General features: G+C 47.1%; 1 protein-coding gene, 1 long non-coding RNA gene and 1 other non-coding gene across 18 annotated transcripts in view; 1 reads left to right on the forward strand and 2 right to left on the reverse strand.

Moving 5' to 3' along the window:
• Window positions 1-1490: 1490 nt before the first annotated feature.
• Window positions 1491-4560, reverse strand: LOC141371537 (uncharacterized). 2 transcript variants are annotated; one of them, XR_012376570.1, is made up of 3 exons: window positions 4245-4560; window positions 3178-3630; window positions 1491-1863 (listed from the first exon to the last, which is right to left on the reverse strand). It is a non-coding gene; the product is annotated as an uncharacterized lncRNA (long non-coding RNA). The 2 variants fall into 2 exon arrangements; XR_012376559.1 differs by having other exon boundaries at window positions 3178-3660.
• On the reverse strand, window positions 1961-2030 carry LOC112820517 (small nucleolar RNA SNORD123). The gene has a single exon (XR_003207180.1). It is a non-coding gene; the product is annotated as a small nucleolar RNA SNORD123 (small nucleolar RNA).
• Window positions 4561-4730: 170 nt separating the features above from the next.
• SEMA5A (semaphorin 5A) overlaps window positions 4731-18687 on the forward strand; it is a 478910-nt gene continuing 464953 nt past the window's right edge. For 7 of the 15 annotated variants that reach the window (XR_012377663.1, XR_012377666.1, XR_012377664.1 and 4 more), the window contains exon 1: window positions 5235-5464. The gene's annotated coding sequence lies outside the window, so the exon portion shown is untranslated. Of the gene's footprint in view, window positions 5199-5231; window positions 5465-6312; window positions 6413-18687 lie in introns of those variants that run through there. The other 8 variants (XR_012377655.1, XR_012377662.1, XR_012377668.1 and 5 more) reach the window with 6 other exon arrangements.

Consider the following 18687-nt stretch of genomic DNA (forward strand, 5'->3'; position numbering starts at 1 on the left):
CAGATGTTTCTTTCCATGCCACAAATCATCTGCATTTCCTCTAGGTATTCCAAAGTCTTTTCAACGTAGCATTTTCCCTCTCTCCATACTATACTTATAAAAAGATGACTTGAGGTGTTTTGAGCACAGATTTTTTTATATACTTTTCTTTTTTGCAGAAATTGGGTTGCTCGAAATTTAACCATAAAGAAAAGGCAAAAATACTTCCAGATTTCTAGACCACTTAGATCTAGAGTAAAATGCAATGTCTTTTGTTAATAGGTCCTAACTGGAAGTGAGATGAATGACTAAACTTTCTAGGTAAAAAACAGGTGAGCACTTCTTGCTGAATGTATGCTCTGGCTGTTGTATCCTTCAGCTTTGGCTGTAGTCCTAGTGGGTGGGCTTTAAGCAGGCTGCTCCCCTGAATGAGGCTCTGAGGTGTTTTTCTTTTTTGAAGATTTTATTTTTTTATTTTATTTTTTTAAAGATTCTACTTATTTATTCGAGAGAGAGAGCACATGAGAGGAGGGAGGGTCAGAGGGAGAAGCGGACTCCCCGCTGAGCAGGGAGCCCGATGTGGGACTCGATCCCGGGACTCCAGGATCATGACCTGAGCCGAAGGCAGTCGCCTAACCAACTGAGCCACCCAGGCGCCCGAAGATTTTATTTATTTGAGAGACAGAGAGAGAGAAAGAGAAGGAATGGGGGAGGGAGAGGGGCAGAGGGAGAAGCAGGCTCCCGGCTCAGCAGGGAGCCCTAGGCAGGGTAGGGACGCAGGGTGGGGGGCTTGATCCCACGACCCTGAGACTATGACCTGAGCCGAAGGCAGACGCTTCACCAGCTGAGCCACCCAGGCGCCCCTATGAAGTGTTTTTCACTTGTGGAATTAATTCAAGAGAGTTCAGGGGTGAGCAGAGCCCCCCGTCTTGTGTGAGGGCTAGGTGGCTCTGTGTCAGCCGTCTCTCTGACCAGACATGGGAAGCTGCGAGCAGGCCCTGGATGGACTGGCATGGGAAGTCAGACTCAGGGAAGGGGAGAGGAGGAGCATCTAGTGCACAGATGGGCAGAGGGCTGGAGAGCAGGTGCACATGTAGTTAACCTACTCCTTCCATTGAAGGCACCTGCACTTTGCACCACGCCATTTGTGCTCACTATCAGGTGTGCCAGAAGGATTTTCTCTCTTTTCTGTCCTAGTTTCCGGGCCGCTATTTTTGAGCAACACTGGCCTGCTTACCTCTGCCAGGGGAGTGGGCAGCTATGCTAAAGGGGGGCGCTGAGCCTTTCTTGGGTAAAAGGACCCGAAAGGGCTTCTGGTAAAGCTCCAGGGACTTGAGTCCGGGCTGAAGGCTCCCTGAACTCTCCCCACTTGATGATTCTTTATCTGTCAAAACTTAGGTTTGCATCACCTGTAGCCATATTCATGGGTTTTTCAATACTTAAAATACATGAATGGAAAGCAGCCTAGGCAATTTTCATAAAATGGCACATCTTTTTACCCATGTTTGGCCATCTAAAGACAAAAACGGATGGGGTTGTTGATCCAGCAGTTTTATTAATTCTTAAAATGCCACAGATCTAAAACAAGGAAAACCAGAGCAAAAGAACATTTGTGGTTGATGATTGTGATGTGTCTCCTGGCTCATCTGTACAAAAATCCGGTTTAAGATGTAAACGCCCAGAGGCCACGATTTCTGGACTGAGATTTTTCATGTTGTTAATACAATCTCGTCCAGTCGTTAGAGATCACAAATATCCAGGGTTCCCTCTGAGGGCACTCCTGACCTACAGCGGCTTCTTCACCTCTCCTAGGTGGTGGTGGTGGTCTCTCCAGCCCCCTCCGGGCTCTGCTCCGCTGAGCTGCCAATGTCACGAGCGATGTGGCTGGAATTCAATCGTAAGGGAGGGAGGGAAAGATGAGACAAAACTGGTTACTTATCTTGGAGACCTAAGATCCCTCCTATCTCCATGCAGAAATTAAGGTGAATCAGGAAATGGATGGCGTTTTTCAAGTCACATGAATCAGCGCCCCAGGGTTCATCATTTCCACCGAGTGTTTGGCTGGGTTTCTCGTTTTGTTTACATTATGTGCCTGGCTCATCAGAAACTGTTCGGGGAGAGCTACAATTTTATCTTGAAAAGAAGAGAACTAAACAGTTTTGTTTTGAAATTATCACCTCTAGTTTTGCAATGTGATGAGAAGCAGCCCAGTGTAGGAGGAAGACCTTCAGTGAGGGACGACTTCTCAAAGAAAAACAAAACAAAACAAATTTCATTTGGGAAAAGGAAACATCTGTGGATTCTTTAAAATAATTTTATTTGTAAAGAGCCTGCCTCTGTGCTGAGCCCTGACGAGGGTCTCACCTCACCTCCTATCTCCCTCATGCTAAGCGAAGACTCATTTCCCAGCAGGTTGGTTCAAGCTCCAGACGAAAAGACCAGCTCAGAAAAATAAAGCTTTCTCCAGATTACAAGGTGAAATCACGCCCTCAGTTTGGGTTCATTTCACTTTAAGGATGCACTCTGAATTATTATTTGGGTCTCTCCCCCCACCATCTCATTCTTGTTAACTGTAATTCATTATCAGGAACTATATGTATTTTAACAATGCTTCCTTATAGCCTGTAGGTTGCCTGTAAAATTGACCTCCCCCCCCCGCATATACATAAAGTTACATATTAAACATGTTATGATCCTCCTGGGTTATCACATAAAAAGGTATTTTCTTCCCAATGTTTAAGTCTCAATGTGCCAAGAATTTTTTTTTTTTTTTAAGTGTACATGTCTTGAACCATAATGTTGAGGGGCAATGACAAGAATTAGCTAAACGCATTTGGGTCCTAATGTCTGCCTCCCTTTTTCCTGGTGGCTGGAGGCTCCACAGGTCAGCCCCCTCACTCAAGGGCTGCAAGGTCAAGTGTAAGGCAGTGTCCTCCCTCCCTTCCCCCCCAGCTCCCCAGGAGCAAAGCGGCAAGGCTAAGACCTTGGCCAGCCTCCTCCTCCCAGGAAGTGCTCCTAGGCCTTGTGCCACGTAGGCAGAAGAATCAATGGGAATGTCAGGAAGGAGCTAGTGTCCCGAGTGCCAGGCACAGAAGGAAGAAGTGTCAAGCTTTTCAAGAAGGCTGTAGGAGCCAGGCAGCTGCCCTGCACCAGGCTGAGTGCCCCCAGCACAACCCAAAGAAGCCCTCGGACACTCACATTTCCCCTGGATGTCTTACAGGAAATCCGAGTGGGGCCTTGAGTACCCACGGCAGCTCCATCACTAGTGAGAGAGAGAAACTGGAGGCTTGGGGCTGGGCTTCCTTCCATGCAAACCTTCAGAACTGCTTTTATTTAGTTCTTCTGTATAAGAATATTTCATTTGGAAATGTCCTACAAAGACTATAAAGGCAAATCAACATCACCTTGTATTTCCTATTGTCCTCCTCTCGGATCTGCGTGGCTATTGTGTGAGCCATGACCTTCCAGACAGGGACGCGCGTCTCTTGTTTTATAGATGGACTCAATAGGACAGTTAGGGCACACTGGGCCCTTCCCCGTGTGACAGATCCCAAGACCCGGACACTCGAGCGGTTCTGTCACTGCGGGCCGTAGGGGTAGCCTATGTCACTGCGGTAAGACAGGACGGCGGTGGGGGTGTTCATGCGTTCCCTGATTCAAGGGAAATTTGAAAGCCACCCTCTGAGGAAGAGATAGAGAAAAAAAAAAAAAAAAGAGCCCAGGGATAGCGTTCCCCACCCCCATCCAGAGGGAAAGGGTCATGCGCGGCCCTTCAGGGTTCCAAACGGAAGCTTTGCAACAAAGTATGGAATTCTAGGCGTCTTGAAAGGTACTATGCTTTCCAATTATGACTCTTTTCACTTTAATACTTGCTCCATAAGGCCGAAAGATCCGGCAAAAGTGCAACAAGTCACATTTAGTCCAGAATTGGACAAGCTGACTTTGTCCGTCCCAGGGTTCCTTTCTTAACGCTCAGCGCAGCTACGTGGGGACCCCCTGACTTGCCTCACTTGCTTGGTCGATTTGTTCATTCTCTAACTTCTTTCCACTGAAATCCAGCCGAACTAGCGGGGAGGTGCGCCCTAAAACAGCTCCTCCAAAAACCCGAAGCAACTCTCTCGGTCTTTTAGGAGTTTCCAGCTCAGAGCACGCATGTGGATGTCACACAAGACGAACAAAATCACAAGCTCGGAGTCTGGGAGGCCCCGGCAGCCCCTACCCACCCCCACCACACGGCCAGATTCGGCCGGGGGACGCGCACGTACCTGAGGATGAGGCCGGCAGGGTGGGCGCGCCACGTCTCGGGTCTCCGCCAGCGCAGCCTCCGGCCCTTTATACCGCGCCCTCCTCCCCCCGCCCCCCCTCCCCCCAGCGGCCACGTCTGAGCTGCCGGATCGGGGGGCAGGGAGCCACAGCAGGTCTCTGCGAGGTGGGGGAGAGGGAGTCCCCGAAAGTCAACGCTCGGGCGCACTCGCACTAAGGAAGGAGTGGGGCTCCTGGGGTGCAGGGGGCGCCCGGGCGCGGAGTGGGGGTCCCGTCCCGGGAAGGGCAGTGTCGGGGGCGGGGCCCAGGGAGGTCAGGCGCGGGGTGGGGCGCTCGGGTTTCACCCGGGCGGGGAGGGGAGTAGGAGGTGCGGCGGCGGAGGCGGGGCAGGGGGCGGGGCAGAGGGCGGGGCGAGGCGGCCCCGCGCTCCCCGCCCCGCGCTCCGGGCCCGCGCTCCCCGCGCAGCTCTACTCGCCGGGAAGGCGGCGCCGGCGGCGGCTGCTCTCGCTGCGCCCGCTCCCGCGCGCTGTCCTCCCACCGCGGGTGGGCTCCGCAGCCCCTGCCGACCGCGGCCCGTGCCCGGTGGCGGCTCTCGCCCTCCGCTGGGGGCGGCCTGGCGCGTGTGGCCCCTCCCGGGGGCTCCCCTCTCCTACCCGTGGCTCCCTTTTGCAGCTGGCTCGGGCCCCCAACTTTGCCTTTCCTGGTCCGTCGCCCCCGCTGGGCGCGAACCTGCTCACTCCCGGCCCGGCTGCGCGCCCGGGGACCGTGCGCCTGGCGCTCAAACCGACGTCCCCAGCCCGGAGCGCAGCGAGTGGCGGGTGGCTCTGGGGAAGTGGCAGGGGGCGACGGCGGCCGCTGCCTTGACTTCCCTCGCCGGTGAACTGAAGAGGACCCTCAGAGCTGCTCCGGGGCCCTAGGCGCTGGATGATTGGCAAGAGGAGCGCGCCTCGCACCTGGTGAGAGACCCCCGCCCGGCCCCCGCGTGGCCGTGGCCGCAGCCCCGACCGTGCCGCGTTGCTGGCCGCGACCCGGGGGCGGCAGTGGTCGGCGGGTGGGTCGTGTCGATCTCAGGCAGGGTCGATCCGCAGGCACAGGGCGGGGGACAGCCGGTGGATGCGCGTACAGGATTAGGACTACCCTCCGTGCGGGGCACCCACAGTTGAGCTAGTGCACGGGCTGGAAGTTTGTGTCCCTGTCTTTGCCGAGGTCGGAGCGTGCCGAGGTAAGGGGCGGAAGCGACGCGGTGGGCGACCTGGTGGTGGGCGAGGCGGGACCCCTACCCAGCACCTCGGGAAGGTGCGCACTGGGGCTTTGTGCGCGCACCCGGCGCGCGTCCAGGAGCACAGTCGGGAGCGACGCTCCGGGTCGCGGTGGCTTGGGCTTCGCAGCCCCGCCGGCTGGGGCAGGTTTTCCTCTTTGAGTTACAGGGGTTTTGCGGTGCTCGTGAGAAACCGAGAGGCAGTGGGACTTGGGCTCAGCTCCGCCAAGCGCTTTGGTTAATGAGGGAGAATGAGGCTGGGAATGCTGGGGCTCGGGGCCGCCTGGTGGGTTGCAGCCAGGCGAGTCGCTTTCCGCGGGCTGCACGGTTTCGCATCCCCTGGATCAGGGTTTCGGGGCCGGAGGTACATTTGGGCCCCCGAGGGAACTGGTCTTCTTGAGATGTGCGGGGAAACTGTCGCCAAGGAGTGGAGTGGGCTCGCTTCCCGCGGCGCCCAGTGCCGGGCTTACCGCAGTCAGATCCGGATTCCCGGGGCTTTGGCGGGAAGCGCGTTTACCTCCTCGCCCTTTTCTTGCTTTGTACCTGGATGCGGCGGCTCAGAGTTGGGATTTAACTTTCCTGCGCCTGCGGCGGCCGGTGGATTGCCGGCAGGGGGCGCTGAGAGCGAGCGCTGGAAGTGGGAGAAAGGATGCTGAGAGCAGTTTCTCTGTCCTGGGTGAGTGGGTGGGGGTCCTAGTCAGCAAACAGCGGGACCAGGCGGATCTTGGCAATGATTTCGTAGGGGTGGAGGGTGGGGGGAGCTGGTCCGTTAACCCGGGGGGAGCTGTCAGCCTTGCTAAGAGAAGGGACAGGAAAGGTGGTTGCCAAACAAGTCGTCTAGATAAAGGTTCCTTCCAGAGACAAACGTATCCCTGCAAATTCGTCCTGTTTATTGCCTATGTCTTCCTCCTTGTGAGTATTTACTAAAAAATAAATAACAACAACAATAATAATAATGTGATTTATGTTTAATATTGACAAGATGTTGCTCCTCAGGAGCACATTAGTTAAAATGCCAGGAGTTACAAATGGTTGTTGCACCTTGTATTTAAGAAAAACAATCGTATGTCTCAGCTTATCCGGAAGAGCTCCCTCAAAATGGCCAATTTTGGAAACAGCAGATACGTTATTAATTTTACAGTTAGTATTTCCTAAGTAGACACAGAAAGACAAGAACAGTCTTTACTAGGGAAGATTTTTAACACCTAATTAGGATTGCTAAGTTAATTGCTGATTGTGCCAATTTTATTATTGAAGACGGGGTAATGTTTATCATGCACGACTTTGATCAGTTCACAATTTCAGTTCAAGGAGATAATACCTTAAACTGTGTATCACTGAAACAAGTTTTCTCATCTATGCCTGTATTTATACCAAAGGAAAGATGGATTTTTTTTTTCTATCCCAACCATTTTTCATTTTTGTTTGAAAAGAAAAAGCAGCCCAAGATGTAATTGTCTGGGCCACTTGAAACACAGATTTCTTTTCCTTGTGGTTCTTTCTTGTAAAAACTTTGCCACAGAATAGCCCCTCATCCATGATGTTGCAAGGTCTCCTAGTCATTTGCACACTCATGGACCCCAGGGGTGATGAACTGGTACCTGCTTTTAGCCTATCCATACTTGCCTTAATAGGGAGAAAATGGGTGGTGCTAATCATTTATGCCTTTTGCGAATTGCCCTAACTTATTTGGTGGTTTTAATGGCGAACAGCTCCTGCTGAGAGCAAAGACTTTCGTCTCCTGGGTGGTAAAACTTGTGTCTATCCAAAAGAAGTTTTTGAGATGTGCAGAATTGGGTAAAAATAAACCTGCATTCTTCACTGCCGGTTCCTTTTACAATGATTTCTTCACCATGTCTGGACAGAAAGAAACATAGAAACATACAGTGCAGTGGCTGTTAAAAGCTGTTGGCTGTGGGGCCATAATAAGTATATGCACATTAATGTAAGCTTTTGCATAAGCTTTAGCGGGTACACAAACCTTCTGAAGGCCAATCCATGGCTCTGCAGTGAGAAATTTTGCTTGAGAGGCACTTTAGACTGTTAATTCAGGGACAAATGTTAAAACCGCAAAACTCTTCTTTGTGTTGTACGCCAGCTCCTTGGGACTATGTAGAATGCTGCTGAAGTTAGAGCTGCTTAACTGAACCACTGCACAGTCTTTATTAACTTGGTAATTACTTTGAGTGATTCCAAGTGTCTTTCTTGTTGGTTACAAAATCATTGAAATTGAGGCTTTGCTTCTGATGAAAAGACCCCAAAGTGGGGGAGGGGGAAACAGAACTTTGCTAAATGGCCAGCCAAAGGTAAGAGGCGTTCCATTATATATATAAACATGTAATCGTGAACTCTAGAAATAGCTAAGATAAGAAAATAATCCCAACGAGAAGGTTTGCCTTGCAAATCACGTAGTTTGTAAGATAGAACAGATTAATTAATGTTTGAGTCAAGGAATCCTGTTCTATAGCAGTATATGTACCAGTGTTTGAGAACAGTAGTCCTACATCCTGCAGCAAGTCCTCCATAATTCTTGATTCTAAAATTATACCAAAGTTGTACTTAAAAGTGCTTCTGAAACTGTTGCTATAGTTACTCAGACAAATTGCTTAGGGTGTAATTATAACACCAAGGTGACAAATTTTTATGTTTAGTGTTAAATAATTTTTAAAATGTAAATTACAGCGTCTAACAAATTGAGTTATACCCAAGTGCAAAGTGTGTGGTGTGGAACCTTGTACATTTCTGTGCACCTGCATCTATTTGCAAATGTGAACAGAGAAAGCGAACAATTTTCTTGAGTACTAAGATGAATATATATAAGTGCTTGGAGTTGTTCGTACTATCTTTGCGTTCCGTTGTTGACAACACAGACCTTTTCACGGATGTGTCCAGCAACCTTTTAAAATAGAGATGCAGAAGTTTTGTTGAGAATTACTGGTTTTTATCGCTCTGCTTGCTGCCTTGTAGAAATGATCTGCTGTAGATAGGGGGCAATCTGCTGTCTCTAATCCCTGCACAAATTGGTAGCATCATAATGATAAATTCAACAGGTAAGGAGTAGCTCGTTGGGAAGCAGCTTGAAGAACCAGTTTTTGGTATGCTTGATAAATATATCACTTATTTCTTTGATGAATTTGTTATCTGGATATATAAAATCAATTTCTAACAGCAAGACAAGAAGAAAAATAATTAGAGTGGGCTGGAATATATACATGGATAAACTTTTCACTCTCAGTGAACCTACCGAAAACTTGTTTTGATTCCGAATTTAAGTCAGAGAGTGAAGGAAATGAAAACTGGATCCAAGAGAAGATAGTGTATAAGTAAATTATTATAATGTGCTTGGTACAATCTATGCCATCTAAAGGTTGTAGGGCTAAGAAAACCTGCCTCTGAATTTCAGAGTATTTTGAAGCCAGGCAACTTCAAAGACAAGTTGCATTTCACCTGGGGCATGACATTTACAGTAGGATTAACCCAACAGTGGGCTCAAGAAAACAGAAATTTTTTCAAAGGAATTGCTGTTTTCTTTTTCTTTTCCTTCTTTTTTTTTTTTTGGTCCAGGATTAATGGTTTTCTGACAAGAGCAAAGATGGACATACTTTATTTCCCTTTCCTGAATTTTAAAATATATTGGCATAGTACTTCTGCATTTGGAAAAAAATAAAATTACTCCATTCTTTGCTCTTTTTTCCCACATGTGTTGGAATTGGTTTCCTGATGAATGTTGAAAAACACTGTATTCCGAAAGAGAATACATTTTTCTGGGACTGAATATCTTTTATTTCTGGAAGGCCATGAATCCACTAATCCCTTATCTTCCCATCTTTCATTCCTTATTTGTCACTGTATCTCTGGGATTGGCCATCCTGCGGTTCGTGTAAGATGATGAGGAAGTATATGTTGGAACAGTTTTATTTTATGTTGCATTTTTATGTACATTTGAGAGTAGATCACATTACTGCAATAGGTAATTCAATTACAGATATGTATGATAAATAACCAGGAGAGTGATGGTATCAGAAGCCAGCTCTACTGGAGAAATCATGCTGTATTTGCTGAGATGTGAAATTAAATAAGTTCTAGGCAAATGACAATCAGGGCTGAGCAAGGACAAATTGTTCACTGGAAATAGAGCCTCTTTCAGTCAGTTCAGATTCACCCAACGTTTGACAACGATTTATGATGTGCCTATGCAAAGAAAAGCAGAGTCAAAAAAAAGTAAGCATTCTGCTAAGCAGTTCCTGTTGAGTTGTCTGCAAATTCATCAAATGGCTAGTGCTTGGCTTAAACTTCCCGGAAGAAATGCATTCCTCACAGACTGACTCCAGATAAAATTCCACACAGAGAACTTCCCTTTCTGTAACAAAACTGGGGATGTGGCACATCTGGGAGAGGGCATCCGAAGCTGTTCTCAGTCAGCCGCCAAGGATGCCGCTGCCCGGTCTGCCTAGCGTTTTGCGAGAAAGAAAGGCATTGGAGGCCAGGGACATCGACGGTTGGACATCCTGCAACCCAGTGGATTTTAGAATCATCACTGAGGTCTGGGATTCCTGTTCCAGGACCGAGATATCGATCTGCTGTAAAACTCTACCGAATTAAAAGCTGACAACATTGTAACTGGTGGCGTAAAGCAAAGATGAGATTACTCTGGATGTTAAACTTCCTTTGTCCTGCAGATATTGGAGTTAAGCCATTGTTAATGTCCGTTGACCTACAGTATGAACTAAATAAGGGCTGGCTTCTGAGACGTTTGTCTTGTAAGTTCCTGTGGGCTGTAGCTGTGGACTTGACTTTAAGAAAGTTGGAGGGAAGCTGGGTAGAGTAACAACCAGACGTCCATGGTTTAATAGAGCTGCTTGCCTAATTGGGCAGGGCAGCTGGGAGAGGCCTCAGCCTCAGATGAAGCACTCACCGGCACTGGAGGAGTCCCAAGGGGACAGACCCGCCTACGTGGTGTCCGGATTCCAGGCCAGAGTGGGGTGGCGTGGACAGTGGTGAGACTGTCCCTGTCTGACACGGATGTTGGTTGGAGGTTCTGTTGAGGTCCCTGCACAGAGTCTGCAGGTGCAATATACGGATGGACTTGGAGATGGCTGAGCCTCAGTGCTGGGTCTGGGTCTGAATCCGACGTCTGCGTGGGGTCTTTGGGTCCTTACAGAAACGGGTCCTGCAGAAGATAAAGGGGAGAGGAGACAGGAAAGTGTGGTAGGCGTTCTCTGCAAGAGGGGTTAGGGTGTTTGGTTACCAAGGTAGAGCCTCGGGAATGATAACACGAAACACACCACTAGAACTAAATTGGGGCCCTGAGGGTGGGTTAGGGTACAAGTCCTTGAATTTGCATGCAGCGATGGAACCAAGCCGGCAGGGCTAGCTGCCTGCTGAGTGTGGGGCCAGGACTTGTCCCATCCTGGCCGTCCCTGGGCCCAGGAGCTGCAGTGGGCACTGAGTAGTCCCAGCAGAGGGCAGATGTGCACTTGAGGCTGGGAAGCTTGACTTGAAAGTTAGCACAAAAACACTTTGTGGTTTTTTTTTTTTTTTACGATTTTTTTTTTTATTAGAGAGAGAGAGTATGTGAATAGGGGGGGGGCAGAGGGAGAGGAAGAGAAGCAGACTCTGAGCTGAGCTTGGAGCCCGACACGGGGCTCGATCCCACGACCCTGAGAGCACGACCTGAGCCGAAACCAAGAGTCAGAAGCTTAACCGACTGAGCCCCCCAGGCGCCCCAAACACTCTATGTATTTTAAGACATATATTAAAACATAAAACATAGGAATTCAAGGATGTTGTTCACTTATTTAAAATAGCATCACGTACAAAAATGCCAGGAAGCATGCCGTACCCTCATGAGCTATCTTAACACGTTTACAGAGATTTTAGAAATTCCTGAGTATTTTAGAAACTGTGGTGGGCTTTCTTATTTTATTTCTGAGATTAGGCCAGTCAGCTTGGTCACTTAGTGGGATTTATAGATTTAATAAGCTGAAACAGATGAGTGGATAAACAAAATGTGATATAGTCACACAATGGACTAGTTTTCAGCAATAAAATGAATGCATTCTTGATCTATGTTTCAGTATGTGTGAACTTCCAAACATGCTTAGTGAAAGAAGCCAGTCACATAAGACTGCATATCAGATGATTCCATTTGTATGGAATGTCTAGAAAACGCAAGCCTATAAAGACAGAGTGCAGGTTAGGGATGGGGATGTGGGAGGGACTGACAGTGGACAGGCAGGTCTTTCTGGGATGATGGAAATGTTCTAAAACAGGATTGTGGAGAGACTCATGCAACTCTTTACATTTACTAAAAAAAAAATCACTGAATTGTACACTTATGAGGAGTAAATTTTATGGTAACTTATCCCTTAATAAAGTGGTTTCAAAAAGAAAAGGAATCTGGGACATAATCTCTACGGTTAGAGCACCTTACATTGCCACTGGCCTAAACATTCTGCTGTGAAGTGGGAATGATATTCTGTATTTCCAGAACGTTCGCAAAGACTAGTGCTGGGGGCCATAGGATGCTGAGGTTCGTTCACTTCCTGGGAATGGAACTCCGAATTGTGAGCTCTTTTATGAAAACGAGCAAACCCAGGTTGTTTTGCAGACGAGGCCACACAACTGAATTCAATCAGTCAATTAAACTAACCGGCCAACCTATCTCATGACTGGTGCACCTCCATTCCCGGACGTTTGTTAGAGTAGACCTCTCTTCTGCCAGTTTTATTACGTTGATAGCTCAGGGGGAGATCTTTCGAAACGCAGAATCTTCTGGTCCCATCAGAGCTGCAGGGTCTGGACTCCCAGCATCTTGCTCTGCCTGACAAACAGCGCTGCTTTCTAGTGACTGGGGAAGGCCTCACGATGCCTGCTTCTGTGCCCTTGTACATTTTCTTTGTGGGGCTTTTACTTCGGCTGGTGAGGCAGGTAACTTCCAATGGCCAGATCGAGTGGCAGAACACAGATTTTTAAATGCCCAGGGCCTGAGTACTTAAGGGAGGGTATGGTTGTTTTTTTTTTTTTTTTTGTTTTTTTTCCCTTTTTTTGGAGGGGAAGAGTCACCGAATTGCTTCTTTCTGTGCTTCTCTGACAAGTTTTGCCGTTAAAGCACAAGCTGAAATTAGGTCATGGGTAGAGATACGTATGAATTGCCTGTAATTTCCTTGCTCTTTGACTGTCGTCTCCGGGTGGAAGTGTGTCTTTAGCTCTTTTCTCCTGTTTATTGCGACTCCCCATCTGCTGAGTGCATTAACATCCTCTCTGCCTCCTGCCGCGGGGCTTCCTCAGCTCTCTCTCTCGGGCACCTTGCTCTCCCCCCACCAGGTGGTGTCCGCATGGTGACTTTCTGCAGGAGTGTTTACTTTGGCCCAGGCTGTCTGAGGTCCAGATATACCCAGTAGGGCTTTCGGGAGCTGGCTGTAAATTGTCGGCCTCCAGAGCTCGCATGCTTCTCTCTGTTTAGTAATGAAGTATTTTTATCCAGCCCTGTGATGTTTTGGGCAAGCATTTTCCAACAACATCTGATTTCTTCAGTTCTTGGAGTTGTATGCAGAAACTGAGATTGGCAAAAGTTTCAAATCCTAGTGCAGTAGCTTTCTTGACCTCGCACTGATGTGATTTCTGATTGGCTCATTCTGAATTTGCCTCCTCCCTGACTGGAAGCCTAACTTAGACGCAAATTAAGAGTAACATTTATAAAATGACCACGTTTTTCTATTGCCAGTCCTAATTTATGACTCACCCTTGGTGAGTGGCAAGGAATTACTTTAGCATTTCCTTCTGCTTATTGGAGGGCAAAGAAGTGGGTGACATTTTTATTTTTTGACATTTTTATTTTTGATGTCACTTTTGACGGTTTTAAGTGGTCAATAATATACTGTTTAGGTGGGTACTTTTTAGTGGTGGTTTTCTTTCATTTTCAGTGGGCCAATGTCCAGATTTCAAGGACATCTAGCTAGGCATTCTGTTAAACAGATTGACTGGTTACATGATTAGAGCAATTTCCATGTTGCTATGATAGATATTTAGTTTTGAAACATGAGGAACGAGAAACGATGTGATGTTCTCCTGTTTTAAGACCTCCATTAGAATAACTTGATTCGTATTGGATCTGATAGCTGGGGGTTTCATCATGAAAGGAACACAAACTGTTAAGAGAATGGCGTGAAGACATTGTTCTCAGTGGGGAAAATGTATTAGAGCCTTACTTTGGATGATTTTTTACTTTTTTCTAAACCATTTCCTTTTCTGGAAAGCATCCAAATGGTAACATCAAATATTGATTTTGGACACTAAAATGTATAGGATCCTAACTTCACTCAGGCCGTTGGGCGCATAGGGAAGAACCTGGACTGTTCACTCTACAGCCTGGGGCTGTGCTGTCTCTTCTATCAGCTGGCTCCTCCTTACCTTAACATCCTGTCATTGCTCTGACCTTTCAGATTGGGGGAATCTTTGCTAACCTGTCAGCGAAGGAAAATGCCTTTAAAGTCTGAGCTAGGAGGCAAAGATAGGCAGTTCCATTATTTAAGTTTGAGCTTGCTGGGCCGTACATATAAAAGAAGATCCTGTTCTCAGAGCAGGGGTCCAGTGCCCAGATGCTCAGTGAGGGAAGGAGAATGTTTTCTCTCCATTCCAACAGGGCTGCTCCTCAGATGCCCTTCTATGGCTTTTTCAATTTCTCTGCTAATCCAGCAGCCTTTTAATTATTATGTTTCTCCTTCACCAGGAAAGTTTTGAGCCAAGCTGAGCTCATAACGTCCTCTGATTGGCCCTATCGTTTCTAATAGGACCCAGCTCACTCTCTTGCCCTTCCCTTCTGTTTCCGTGCCCTCCCCCGTGTGAAAGGGGTTTGCCAGGTTTTGTCCTGGGTCTGATACGGTCTGCCGTCTCCACTACCTGACTCTTGGCCGAGGGGTTTCAGAGTTACTGTTGATGTGACCCGACCACCGTAGACATGTTTTTCACCCAAAGTCTTGTTCCCACAGCGTTCCGCATTGGCTCACACAGATCAGACCTCATCTAGGTCAGTTAGGAGTGTCCCAGGAATGTGTTGGTTCAACATTTGCTTCACATTTGATGGTGCTGTCGAGCTGGGAAAAACTTGCATCTGCTTATCAGATAACTGTTGGGCGGTGGGGAGAAGTATTTGCTCCAAGGCAGTAGGAACCCCTCCCTCCCTGGGTCACAGTCAGGATAGAAGGGATCTGAAGCCTTGGGGCTCTGCTCTCAGGCCCTCCCCCTCTTCACCTTTGCATCCTTCCCACTCCCTTGGCAGCTGGTCCTACCACCAAGGTGGTGCTCAGCAGGTGGGGATACCTAAACCCAGGCACTTGAGTTGAACGTATTTCCCACTCTACCTACCCACCCCTATTTTTTTTTTTTTTTTTTTTTTTTTTACAATGCATGTTGTTTTCCTCCAACTTTCTATACCTAAAAATGCTCCCCTTGGATGTACATTGTGCAGTGGTCGGGGGGTGTGACTGGGCAGTGGCGATGGAGAGGGGTGGGGGGCGGGGAGCCCTGCGCAGAGGTCTGCAAGCCCAGGCAGTGACTCTTGGCTGTCTGCGCTTTCCAAGCAGACTCCAAAGTCAGGCCTGAAGCCAAATTTACTCTCCGTCTGCCAGCAGTGGTGGAATTCCTAGGTCCTATCACCAGCTTGTGAAAAGGAATCATTCAGAAAACTGCAAGCTGGCAAGTAAGAATCGCAAAGATTCATTGACTCGAAAGCTTACGCCTGCAAATGTTATTTAACGTTGAACAGTTTCTCCAGGCCCACCTGCTGGCTTTCCATCTCCTTGAGGTTTATCTTGGTGCCGAGGAAAGCCTGTGAAGGACGCACAGTGGCGATCTGATGGGACCTGCCCCAGGGATGATACCAGCTGAAGGGCCTTCCCCACGTCTCAGATCTTTCTCATTCCTGACCCAGGAATCTGTGCACTAAGGTCACTTCCCTAGAACTTCATGGAGTAAATGTAAATGCTGGGACTTCAGTTGCTAAAGCTACAAACCGCAGGACCGTAGAGGGGAACCCCAGTCTCCATACCCTATCAATTAAAATACCTTTAAGACATTTTTAAAAAGAGTATCCATTGATGAATTAATTGTTTATTGAGCTAGACTCAAGGAAATTAGTGCTTTGAACATGGGCCATGGCTAGGGAGAGGATGGACTTGACAGGCATGGGGAAGGGGCCAGACAGAGTCATGTACCGTGAATTTTTAATTGGGAAGAAGTGTATTTCCCAACGTCTACATAGTATTTAAAGGGACTTTTTTCTTCTATAATGGAAATTATAACCAAAAAAGCACACCCTGCAGATTCAAACACAATTTAGAAGTGTATTTTATGTCTTTCTTTTGGTTGTTGGAGGGGAGTAGTGCAGGCTTTGGGGTGAGTTTGGGAAAGAGAAGTTCAGATAAACATTTTTCATTTGATCTTTGTGACCTCGAGTTTCTCGATAATTCTTCAGAAAATCCCAGGTGTCTTTTTAGTGGCCAATTACTTCGCTCTTTTCTCTTATGAGGGAAGAGTCATCATGACTTCTCAGTCTGGGACTGTAGATTAGAGAAACTCAGTATGGTGCCCATTGGGTTTCATAATGCTACAAAGTGTCACCTCAAACACTTTTCCTGTTTTGGAACACCCAGCTCCATTGGTGAGTTGGTTTGGGGTCAACATGAAGAAGGGGCACAGAAAAGAAAGGGTCTCCCTGAATAATGGAGACCCCTCAGAGCCCCAGAGAATGTTGGTTTCATTTAGTCTTTCTTCCATTTAATAAAGCCCACACTGGCCTTTTCTGCCCTCCTCCTGTGTCCAAGACAGCAATCATTTGCAAAAACTCTTATCCTTCCAGTTGTCGATGCTCTTATGATTTACAGAAGACCCCCTGGAGCATCATGACACAGTTTGCATGGGAACACGGCCCCCATGGACTGGAATGCTGGCCAGGCTACCCCTCGAGTGGGCACCGATGGAGCCCATAAGTCGCGGCTATGAGTTCACCCCCTATGATGTGTAATCAAGAATCTCTTTAATGACTGGTGGTAGCGCATGGACTTGAATGCCATTTTGGTTTGGCCACTAAGTAAGTGCTTTTCAATGGGCTTTTAAGTTTTCGTTTTTCGGGCGCCTGGGTGGCTCAGTCGTTAAGCGTCTGCCTTCGGTTCAGGTCACGATCCCGGGGCCCTGGGATCGAGTCTCGCATCGGGCTCCCTGCTGCGCGGGAAGCCTGCTGCTCCCTCTCCCACTCCCCCTGCTTGAGTTCCCTCTCTCGCTGTGTCTCTCTCTGTCAGATAAATAAATAAAATCTTAAAAAAAAAAAAAGTTTTCATTTTTCAATGAAAAGTGTATGTTCCCTAAGACCTGGCTTTGGGGTTCAGATTTCCTGCCCTGCGGTTGTGGGAGGGAGTGATCAGTGGGAACAATAGGACCATGATTGGAGGCTTGGCAACATCTTCATCAAGAGGCCTGGACAAAGGGTGCAGATAGTGAATGGCTCACTTTGGGGACTGATATGCGGGCCCTGAGGGCCAAGGGGTCTTAGGGGTTCTTCTTTAATTGCACTTTTGAGTGAGCACCTGGTTCAGTTAAGCCTGCAGGGGTAAATTTAGGAAAATAAACCAAAAGCACCTTTGGGAAGGCTGCTTGTTTCAAAGTGTGTAGGAATGCTTCTGTTTACTCTGTTCATCTTTAGGTAAGGCCACTGTGTCTTTTTCAACCTAGCTCTTGGTGTTGGCTTTGACTTCTGCCAATTAGCCATTTTGCCTGATAATGTTATAGTTTATATATGTATGTTAACAAATCTGTTACAGCTTGTGTCAGATATTTACAAAGCCCCTGGTGAAGGGGGCCATCTCTTTGCCAGGTCCATGTCTTTTATCCTTCCTATGTGTGGGAAGGAAAAGATTTTGTAGGTGTATTTCTATCAAAGAGTTTGGCATTAGACTTTTAAGGATTGGTAGAAAGCTAAAGGAATTCATGTAAAGACATGATTAGAGTATGCAGGGAACTTGTGAAATATACATGTTTGAAATGCTTTGCCTTTCTGAGCAATTGGGAGGTTGTTAGCTGTTTCCTTTTCTCACATTGGCTTCCAGATGATTAATTGGATTTACTTAATTAAATGCTCCATATTTAAGTGGAGTGGAGGCCCGGGGAGTATTCTGAAAATAGTATCAATTGTTTTCTATTGATCTACAATATAGGACATGGTTTGCTTATACTTAGAGCAAAGACACTCAGTTCTATATTAATAATCTTTTTAAATTATTTAACTGTAAGTTCTAAAGTGAAAAATCTATTTAAAATATCTTATGGACGATCTCAAAAGTCCCGTATCATGAAATTCTATTCCTTTATTGCACTCCAGGGGAGTAAGCCAGCTTTGAAAATAGAAGCATGTTTCTGTTGCTGCCACAGTAAGCTGAAATGTTTGGAGGGGTAGCTGGGCTATTTTTAGCAAGTTCAAATGTATCCTATGGTGGCCGATTTCCAATGATCCAAAATTAGTCATGGGATCTTGTACTGCGATGTCAAAGCTCAGACAGCCAGCCTGCTCAGCATCTTTGCATTGTCAACCTAAATCTGACAGTAGGATTGATCACTTTGGTCAAACAATGCATCATTCTTTGGAGAAAACAAAAGGATAACCTCTCACTGTGATGAGCAAAGGGGTTGGAAGCTATGGATTAGGTGCTAGGCAAAGTGGGTGCGGAATAAAATTGGCAACAGTTCAGGCTATTGGAAAGATGACAGGTTCTTGGTGATCAGGACAGTTAAAAACTTAACGGGGTATTTTTCTTTTATTGGTGGGGGCATAAAGGTGAACAGCTGAGATTTTCCCTCCCCCCTTCTGTTTTGTTTACATGAAAAGAAGGTCAAAGGGCAACCCCCAGGGCAGGGAAAGCTTGCTTATCACAATGGCCTTTCATCTGTGGAAAAAAGGAGAGATACAGTTACCCTTCTGAAAAGATTTCTTAGCTCTTGTTGCCCCCAGTCATGTGAGAGCCAAATGACCAATTTGTTTTGAAAGAATTATTTTGCCATTTCCCATGTCTAGAGAAACACTTCATTATTAAATATATATGCAATATACAGTTGTCCTTGGCAGTGATCGCTGATGACTGTTTTTCCTTAAGGTTTTGTTGTTTGCTTGTAAAATAATCCGTGGTTTACAAGAGGAT

Source organism: Callorhinus ursinus, unplaced genomic scaffold, assembly GCF_003265705.2.
Source record: "Callorhinus ursinus isolate GAN/ISIS: 27379988/994484 unplaced genomic scaffold, GSC_fseal_2.0 scaffold3, whole genome shotgun sequence".
Taxonomy (NCBI): domain Eukaryota; kingdom Metazoa; phylum Chordata; class Mammalia; order Carnivora; family Otariidae; genus Callorhinus; species Callorhinus ursinus.